Raw genomic sequence first — 8829 nt, forward strand, 5'->3', positions numbered from 1 at the left:
CCGGGTAGATCAATTTAAAATATTAAAAAATTATAGAGTTTAAAATTCTAGTACAGGCAGAGCCATATTTCTGGCTCCGTCACTGCACACGCACACATATATCGAGTTAATTCGGTGTTATTTTTTTACACAATCAGTTATAAAGTACAAGGATAAATATGTTCTAGCAGTTGCTAATGTTTTTGGTTGCTATAAAAGCATGTTAATGCGTTTCAGCGATATACACTCAAACTTAACATAGAAAGTGATGTGAAAAAGCAGATGTTTATTTTATTTTAATTGTTTTTTTAATAAAGTAATGATAATCACTTCAATTTACGATGTTAGTACACTACTACTTGCATATATTTTTTTTCAATGTAATTCTTTTTCATCCGTGTACTGATATAATGTCAAAAAATAATTATATGATACTAAAACCGACCGAACTTTTTTTTCGACAAACCAAACCGACCGAACTTTATTACGAAAACCTAACAAACCAAATCGAAAAAATCTATTATTTCCGTCAGTAACACAAGTAACCGAAATTTTAGAATTTTTTTTAAAATAATCATGTTTTAATATAAAATTAGATTAAATAAATTTAAATTTTATTTATTAAAAAATATTTTTAAGTATAGTACTATTGTCTAATAAATATTATTAGAAATTGTAATATTTATATCCTTATGAACTTTATTAAAAAGTTTAATAATATTAATTTTATTTATAAAAGTTTAATTTGTTAGGTTAAACGAAATGTTATATTAAAAACTTAAATTGAACCGAACTAACCTATATTTTAAAAAATTTAAACCAACTTCTGAATAAACCGGATGTAGGACTAAACGTTTTTCGCTTTATCAAAAGCTATAGCTGATGTAATTGTACAACTCAAATATTTTAAATCGCACAGCAGCCCAAGCGTCATAGTTCGATCGCTCTACCTAGTAGAGACAATTATTGCACCTCAACACCGAACTGAATTTTCAAATTAATTCATTTCGGTATCTTATTTTGGTTGAAACTGATATGTTGTTCACTCATAGACGGTAATTGATGTTTGTCTGTTATTTGTTGATATATGCTCTTTTAGTTTAAAAATAACTTGACAGTTTTTATTTTCTTCATTCCATGAGTTACTTAACTAGAAAAATTCAATATTCTCAAAATTTTACAACAAAGAATTATTTTTGAAATTTCATACTTATTCAATTTTCAGTTATTATAAATAAAAAAATCACAAAACAAACCTAATAATAATTGCACATCGATAATCATCAAACATTTCAACCAATTGATTATTATCCCAAAAATATGCAACAATAGATTTTTAGGGTAAAAATTCAAAATCCAAAATTCATATACATTATAAGACAATATTATTGCAACTCGAATAATCACAACTAAATATCCAATATAATTTTAGAGTCGTTGAATTTTTATCTCAAAGTTGCATAATTTCAGAACATACGACAATAAACCAACCAATACAAAGTAATAAATTATGATTTGTGGGAGTTACGTTGTTTTATTTTTAATTTTTAAACATGAGACTAAAAAAAAAAAAATTAAACTGATAAAAAATTTGTTCTATTTTTAATACGGGCTGAAAAAAANGACCTAATAGATTCTTCTCCACATCCTTCCACTTCAAGCAATATTTATTATTTCATGCACAGTGCGCCACTCTCATGCAAGAAAGCTTAGGGAAATTAACCAACATTATTCCCAATTGGATAATTAATCGAATATCTTATATTCTAATTATTATTCTATTTCATTTTTTATTTATTTATATGGATAAGTTGCTGTTTATTGATTAAGATAGAAGTCGTTGTCGTTACATTTTAATACACATTGAGATTGAGGTAAACTCTTGAACTAACACAATAGTTTGCAAAATCATACTAACAAAATAAATCGAATTAGCTAAACAAACTCTGTATGACAGACTCGTCACTAATACGAAAAAATATGTATCTAATGATCATATGATTGAAGAATAAGAACCGAGTCCAATAATGTAATGGCGATATTGTGTTGTGGGGATCTAAATCCTTCCCAATAGAATAAAATATTTTTAAAGTTGTACCATAAAAAGCTTCCATCCTTTTTTCACATCTGTAAAGAAACAAAGATATATGCCTTTAAGATTTGAATATCCAAATTTTGAGTATGTCTTTTATGATACAGTCTCGCGAATTTTTATCTGTGAGACATGTCAACTCTACTGATATTCACAATATAAAATAATACTCTTAGCATAAAAAGTAATATTTTTTCATGGATGACCCAAATAAGAGATATGTCTCACAAAATACGACTCGTGAGACCGTCTCACACAAGTTTTTGCCCCAAATTTTACCAATTTTCTTAATTTTCATTGTTTTCAATTTTATTTGGGTAAAATCAAAATCATTAATGCAACTTGTTTGATTAAAAAATAAATAAAAAATCATTTGCAACTTGCATTGGCTCCCTTTTTGGCTGGCTACCCTACGACCCGATCGTTCTATAATAGCTAGCCTATACATCTTACGTATATAGTTAGTGTACTAATTGTCTCTGTTGTATAGAGCGATCGATCTATTATTTTTGGACTGTTAAATATGTTAAAATAGTGAAGAAGTTTATAAACGTTTTTACAGTAGAAAGTATAATTTTACCGTATATTGTGCGATTTAAAAGTGTTTAGTTGTACAGTTACCTCCAGCTATAACTTTTGGTAAAATATCAATCGCTCGATCGTATAATTAGTATCAAAGCTAATGATGTGAAAAAATTGTCCTTATTAGGAAAACAATTAACTCGCACTTGCACTTATGTACGGTTTAAACGTTAATTATATTTGTATTATTATACTAATTACATCTTTTGGTAAAACGACACGGAATTTAAACCAAACTTTACTTTAGTTTCATGCTGAGACTAATTTACATTAGAGTGGATCTCATGTGAGACCGTCTCACGGATCTTAATCTGTGAGACGAGTCAACTCTACTCATATTCACAATAAAAAGTAATACTCTTAGCATAAAAAGTAATACTTTTTCATGGATGACCCAAATAAGAGATCTATCTCACAAATACGACCCGTGAAACCGTCTCACACAAGTTTTTGTCTTTACATTATCACCCGGCAGTNTAGCAATTGAGTAAATTATGATTTAGGTGTCATTTTGCCCTAAATTTATCCTACATATCTCATATATATTTTAGTGATTTATGAGTTTTTTCCAAAAATAAAAATAAAAATCAAATAAAAACAATTCGGAGAAGATATTTACTCAAGATCTCTATTTTTCTTTTTCGCTTTCTTTTTTCCCTCTGGGAGTGGAGTGGAGGTCTAAACAGGTCTCGAATGCGATACGAAGTTAACATTGAACATTATCATGACCTAAATGAATCAAACTTAATCCTACTTATTTTGTCGAACGGAGCCGAGTGTTCGATCTTTCAAGTTTTCCGGTTATCGTCCACGCCGCCACCTCTTGCTACTAGTGGTATGAATCTATGACATAAGAAAGTTTGTAGTAGTAGTAGTTTATTAGCATCATGTAAATTTAAGATGGGCAGAAACATTCTCGAGTTCTTTGTGCTCAAACAAATTCAACTTGTAATATTTAACATTTATATAATATAATAATAATAAATATCTGAATAAGATCTATAATTAATATTAATTTTTATTTAATATAATATAAGAAATAATGCGGATCTTGGTCTACATTCCATTGCATATTGGTGAGGTATGATTTTACAAAAAAGAATGTAAGATGAAATTAAGATTATTCTTCCACGTGCACCACAATATCAAAGTTTTTGGACTTTTTATCAATTATTATTACTTTTATCTTCTACAGCTTCACCTATTTACTTCCACACAATGAGGATACGATTCGGTCAAGATTTAGTTGAAATTGGGATTTTGTTTTTTTGTTTTTTTTTATGCAAACAATAAATATTTGGGATTTTTTTTAGAGGTCGATCGACGTCTTTTGTGTTAGAGTGTAATAATTGCCTCTGCGGATATTATTAATTAGAGTTGTTTCAGGCTAAACAACAAGGTCTCGCTCATAAATTAAATACAAGATAAACTGTATTCCAAAATATAGGGATTTGGATCCTCTACAGTGGCGGAAAAACTGGTGTTGTGTACTTTTTAAACGAAATGATCAGCTGATCAACTTGTTTCATCTTACAACTTTTCAAATTTATATGAAACTGTGTAAGGTTTACAAAAATGATCATTTTGTATAAAAAAATGCACAACATCTGATGTTGTGTTTTTATTACAATAAATCTAAAAAATAGTGGGTATTTGGATTTTTTTATTTTTTATTTTTTTTTATAGGAAATAGAGAGAAATTGACTCTAACCTTAAAAAAAATCAGAAATTAATAAGAATATAAATTTTATTTCTTAAACAATTGATAAACTTAAATTAATTGATCCGAGCAATGATTTAAGCCCCCTAATTAGGATTTTATTGATGAAGAAGAGGTTTTGGGAAAGTTTTCAATATCGGATCCAATCCGACTCGATTTTAGATCAGCACAAGTTATCGCGTTTCGAAGAATCGGAGATTTTTTAATAGATTAAATTTAACTTACACCCAAAGAGTAGAAATTTTATTCTTTTATATATACAGCATGTAAATATATATAAGTCAAATATATTATATAAAATAATCATTTGTTTAAAAAATAATCATATTAAGTACATATTGGATTTTTGCCCTCTTAACCTCAAACATGTACCTCTCCATCCCTGCTAATCATGATTCAATTATTAGGGTTATGTGTGCAATTATTCCTTGTATATTTACTTGCAAACAACTATGAACTGTTGTGAGATTTAACCATTTCAAAAACATTTTTTTTCATAGTTTATCGATCGCGAAAAAATTACCTTAGTAACCCGTTAAATATATCGATGACTTAAAAAGTGTTTGGCAGAATTTATAAGCTCTCATAATTTGTTTGGTATAAAAAAGTTACAAACAACTTATAAATTATCAAAATAAGGTGTTCGACATCTTATAAAAATATTTTTTAAAAAACAAAATTGGGATATACCTCTTTTATTAAAAAAATATTTTATTTTTATATTTCACTTCTCCAAAATATCCTTATATCTCTTCTTAAATCCCATTTTATCATCATTTCTTAAATCCCAACTTTATCACGTTTTTTTTTAAACAATCAAATTTAAAATCTGATTTTTTATATCTTTTTATTGGGATATAAAAACAAAAGTTTTAACATTATATTGAGTAAATTATTAACTACACTTTTTTAATCAGTATTTTATTTATGCATATTATAAATAATATTAAATATATTTTTCTCCAAAGAATATAATTTTTCTAAATATAAATACAAAATATATTTATTTTTTAAATATTAAAATTATAAAAATAATTTATAATTACTTACATTAACTCATAGTATTATATCCTTTTTGGGAAATTTGACAATAAAAATATCTTATAATACCAAACACATTAAAAACTTTAAGTTGTTTGAAATGAATTCATCCAAACACTTTAATGAATTATTTTTAAAATAAAACCTTACAATTTATAAGCTCTTAAAACAACTTATAAGATGTAAGAGCTGTTTTAAATAAGTTTATCCAAATATCCTCTCAGTATCAATGTCCCGATAAAATCTCTGGTTTGATCAGATTCAATCGTAACAAACTCCTCTCCCAACTAAAAAAACTATCGAATATCAGTTAAATTAAATCAAACTATTTTAATCAGTATGATCGTTAAAACATTCAATGATACGATCGAATTTTCGAGCTCAAACTCGAACATTAGAACCAATCATGGAATAGAATAAAGATAATGCTCTCAAATTAATAATAACAACTAATTTTTTTAAAAAAAAAAATTTCAATAAAAAGTACAAGAAATAATCTATTTATTGAAATCATGGGAATATATTATATTTGTGGGGATAATATTAAAATTATATCGTGAAGATGACCATCACTATAGTGATTATGGAGAAGGCGGCTCTAAACTCATCATTGTTGAACTTTCTTGAAGAGACTTATAATTGAATAGTGCTATCCCATAATTAAAGCCAAAATATTCTGCCAATAATTTAAATAAAGATCATCAATAAAGTAAATTGTGTTGTTATCAATGCTTTTGATTAATGATTTAATTTTCAGGAAAAATATTTTTTTTTTGTCTATTAACGTGTCCAATCTTAGATTTTTTTGTGTTATTTTATCGAAGCACCGATATAATATCGAAAAAGATTAGTGTGATCCCATGAATTGGTGACATGACACCAAGAGGACTAGAAGTTAATATAAATTTTGTAACATTTTCTGATATAACCACAAAAAGCCTTAGTTAAAATGTGATTCTCTAAAAATGAAAATATCGACACAATTGGGCGAGGAAGGTAATTGAAAAAGAAAGAAGATGAGTTATGCCATCCTAAGGTGCCTCCATTGATCAAGAATTTCGGTTCTCATCTTTAAGAGACTGCGAGTGTAATAGGAGCTCCGCCCTAACTGCAGAAAAAGGAAGGAAAGAGACAAATAATTGAGACAAATCTAACTTTGTATCTGAAATTAAAAGCTAATTCGCCAAAATCAAAGCTTGAGATTTAATGGATGGATTAAAATTTTTTTTTTTTTAAAAAAAACGAAGTTAGCAGAGTGTAAATTGGATATATTTAAATATCATACATATTGATAATATAGAATTTTGGGATTAATTAAGAAGGAAGTTGTCGTGGTCTCGAAAATTATATGATCGATAGTAACTAACCAATTATTGATAAGTACTGCATGCGTGAAATATTGGTCAAAATATAATTTTGTGTGGGGAAATTTAATATTCTTTACCCAAAAAATGTTAATTGATTGGTGAAAAGAACTAGTTGATGGGAGAGGATGAATTATTGAAGTAAATTTTTAAAAAAATAAGAATAAGAAATGATGGTGTGATTATCAGAGTAGATGTCCTGCAAACATTGTTGGCTAAAAATCTTATTGACTCAAATATAATAAATAATATTTATTTTAATATAATTTATATTTTATATATTTTGATATTTATTTTATATGTATATTCATTCAAGCTACATAGATAAAGATCTTGAATTTATTATAGGAAACAATATGAGGTTGTACATGTGATGACAATCATTAAGCACATATTTAAATTAATGTATATTCTAAAATAAGTTTGTAGTCAATTGGGCTGTCCAAAAGGACAAAGGTCGCTCAATCTCGAGAATAGAATCTGTGATGTTGTGTATCATGTTTCATTATGGACATGAAAATATTCAAACATGCAGATTGATGCTCATACGATGAGTTCACTCAACTACAATCCCTTAGACTTTCCAAGTGGTTGTTATTCATCGAGTGGATAAGTTCATGATTATGCTTATACACAATTAGTCCTTACAACCAGGGACAACATCGCTAAAATTCTACATAGTAAGATTGTACTTCGACTTGTTTAACCACTCCGTGAGGATCATCAAGTTATGAGGTTGGGTGCAATTGCGACACATATAAGAATAAGTACATTATAGTCAGGAATTCACCATTCGCCTACAAACATGATGTCCTAATAATCTAATGAGTTAGTAGTATATGGAATCCTCCGTTCAGAGTGTGATATGGGCATTAGGGTAAAAAAGTTCTCTAATAGCACATTCGACATCACTATGTATTCTTATAAACATATCATATCGTTATCGAAGTTCGTATACAACATTCGATGAACTAATAGTTGCAGATTTGATCAGAATATATGAAATGAAGAGACTGCATTGTACACTAATCATAATCGATTGGTTCTCGTAGACAGTATCAGTTATACCTATGGAATCATGGAATTGCTTCCAAACGCTCTTACCATGATTTAATGGATCTAATCAGAAATGAGTTCTAAAATTCATATGATCAACGAGTTGGTGCATAAAATGAGGCTGATTAGGATAAGCCCAAATAAGGAACAAATCACTATAATTTATATTTATTATAGTGATTCATGTCACATATTGATTTTAAATAAATAGTAACTCTAATTGAAACATTGAAGTAAAACATATTAACAATTAAAGTAAATTTCACTATCAATAAAACAAAAAAATTATATATTTTTTGTACTCGAAGGTCATCTGAATTAGTGAAATATATAAGTTTGTTACCAAACAGTCATGAACTTGATTGCCATACAAACATTTTCTTGAGCAAGATTATTGCAGAATGTGGTTTACTTGGTGACGTGGTCTGCAGGATATTGTGTTAAAGCCAAGGGCATACTCCATGCACAACAGAGAACAACGATTACAGTTTTCTATATCACAATCACAAAAAATAAACAAATAAATAATTTTTTACGCCAACGAAAGCTTGGTAAATACAAGAATACACTCTATGGAAAACGAACAACGGTGACAACAATTGAAAACAGATCCCAACAAACTCTATTGCCACTGCACCTCCCGAAGACACCATAAAATGCCGAGTTAGTGAAATATGTAAGTTTGTTTCTTGAGCGAGAATATATAGAGTGTGGTTTACTTGATGACGTGGTTTGCAGGATATTGTGTTAAAGACAGTGGTTTACTGCATGCACAACAGAGGACAACGATTACGTGTTCCTCTATCTCAATCACAAAAAATAAACAAATAAATATTTTTTACAACAACAAAAGCTTGTCAAATACAAGAATACACCCTATGAAAAAAGAACGACGGCAACAATTGAAAACAAATCCAAACAAACTCCATTGCCATTGCACATCTCGAAGAAACTATAAAATGCAACCTAAACAGTCCCCCAATAATATATATATA

Source organism: Primulina huaijiensis, chromosome 4, assembly GCF_012295235.1.
Source record: "Primulina huaijiensis isolate GDHJ02 chromosome 4, ASM1229523v2, whole genome shotgun sequence".
NCBI classification, from domain to species: domain Eukaryota; kingdom Viridiplantae; phylum Streptophyta; class Magnoliopsida; order Lamiales; family Gesneriaceae; genus Primulina; species Primulina huaijiensis.